This window comes from Hemitrygon akajei, chromosome 28 (genome assembly GCF_048418815.1).
Source record: "Hemitrygon akajei chromosome 28, sHemAka1.3, whole genome shotgun sequence".
Taxonomy (NCBI): domain Eukaryota; kingdom Metazoa; phylum Chordata; class Chondrichthyes; order Myliobatiformes; family Dasyatidae; genus Hemitrygon; species Hemitrygon akajei.
In genome coordinates, this window is record NC_133151.1 from 28366588 (window position 1) to 28368804 (window position 2217).

The following is a 2217-nucleotide window of genomic DNA, read 5'->3' on the forward strand; positions in this document are numbered from 1 at the left end:
TGAACTTCGGTCTCTGACTGGACGGGCGAGGATACTAACCACGAAACTTACGAGGAATATACAAAGATATGTAATCTGTCATATGGAGGTCAGGGTGCAGGAGAGCTCACAGAGTCACCCTGATGTGTGTTTGCTGATTGTGTGTGATTGTAGATCTGCCGATTTTTATTCATCCGCTTCTCACTGTGTGACTGGAGGGGTCTCAGGATTCTTTAGCGATTCAGTCACTTACTGTGTTCCAGGTCTGGCCAAAGGATGCACTCCTTTGGTTTAAAAGGACAAATATAATAAGGATTTGTTATCCATTTGGTGATGCGCGAGGCAGGACCCCATTAAAATCTCTTCGACTTGGTTTTAACTCAGTCAGATTCCTGGAGTATGCTCGCCGTGGGTTGTATAACTCTGGTCTGTCAGGGATGCCGATTCTAATTTACCGGAATAGAACCTGCAGCAGAAGTGAGGAATGACCCGACGGAAAGCAGTTCGGGGACTGATCGAGTCACATGGAACTAAGGGAGACGCCTCACTACTCCAATCTTTTGCAACGCCGTTGAGCGATGGTGGTATAGTGGTGAGCATAGCTGCCTTCCAAGCAGTTGACCCCGGTTCGATTCCTGGCCATCGCATGTTGTACTGTTTTAGACTACATAGCAACTAAACCTCTTAAATAGACATGATCTACGTAGGACCTTAAGGGCCATGTAATCGACCGACGCTAATTCACACTATGAGTGTAAGATTGATTCATTAATTATCATTCACTGTGTCGTGGATCAGGGATGGAATTAACGTCCTTCAAGTGTTTCCCGTTAAATCTTGTTCTGGCTTTATTCCAGGTTCTACAAGAATGGACACTTCACAGGAAGGATTTACAGGTTTTGTAAAGCGTCTCCCGGATGCTATCTATTAAAAGATTTGATCTTGTTTGCCTCCATTGGAATGTCAGAGCCCCAGAGGAAAATTGACTGAATTATGAGGTACAAAATGAGGAAAAGATATAGATTGGGCAGATAGCCAGAATTGGTTTCTCATGGTAGGGAAATGAAATTCGAAGAGGAATGAATTTAAGGGCGGAGTGGGAGAGATTTTAAAGAAGATGTGCGGCTCACGTTTTTAGACAGGGTGGACTGGGTGCTTGGAACGGTCTGCCAGGTTCAGAGACGGAAGGGTGTACGATGTTTTTAGATCAGCACAAGAATATGTTAGTGTGGTGTGACATGGATAGAGGCACAAAGAGAAAATCGCAGATGATGGAAATCCAAGCAACAAAGAAAATGCTGGAGGAAGTCAGCAGGCCAGACAGAACCTGGGGGGGGGGGGGGCGGGGAAGAAACAGTCGACGTTTCGGGTCGGGTCCCTTCATCCGGACTGGAGAAAACAACGACGACGAATTAGAGTTAGACTGTGGGAGGAGGGAGAAACACGAGCTGATAGGAGGGGGCATTACCAGAAGTTCCAGAAATCGATATACATGCTGTCAGATTGGAGGCTACCCTGAAGAAATATAGTGTACTGCTCCTCCAACCTGAGTGTAGCCTCACCGCGACAATACCGAAGGATATGGGCTGTGATGTCGGAATTGAAATGGGAAGCTGAATTGAAATGGGTGGCCACTGTCGCGTGTTTTTCTGGTGGACGGAGCGTAGATGCTCGCTGAAGTGGTCTCCAAACCTGTGTCAGGACTCACCGATATACAGGAGACCACACCGAGAGCACTGGATGCAGTTGATGACCGTAAAATGCTCACAGGTGAAGTGTCGTCTTATCTGGAAGGAGTGTTTGGGACCCTGAATAGTAATGAGGGGTGAGGTGTAGGGGCAGGTGTAGCACTTGTTTCACTTGTAAGGATAACTGCTAGGAGAGAGATCAATGACAGGGACGAACGCACATGGGATTCACATAGGCAGCAATCGCTGCAGAAAGTAGAGGGGGACGGTTGCGTTTCGTGCTGGGATCCTCTAGAGATGGCGGAAGTTAGAGAGAATTGTATGCTGGAGTCAAATGCTGGGGGTAGATAGGTGAGAAAAAGACGAACCCTGATAGATTGATAGACTATCATGATACACTCTTCCAGGCAGCCAACAAACAGATAGGCATAGCAGGGACCCATGCGAATGTCAGTGGCATAACCTTTTGTTTGTAGGATATGGGAGGAGTCGAAAGAGAAATTATTGAGCGGGATCAAGTACCACCAGATGGCGGTAAATGCTGGTAGAG

General features: G+C 47.0%; 1 non-coding gene across 1 annotated transcript; it reads left to right on the forward strand.

The window, feature by feature from the left end:
- The first annotated feature begins 554 nt into the window (after window positions 1–554).
- Window positions 555–626, forward strand: trnag-ucc (transfer RNA glycine (anticodon UCC)). The gene has a single exon. It is a non-coding gene; the product is annotated as a tRNA-Gly (tRNA).
- Window positions 627–2217: the final 1591 nt, after the last annotated feature.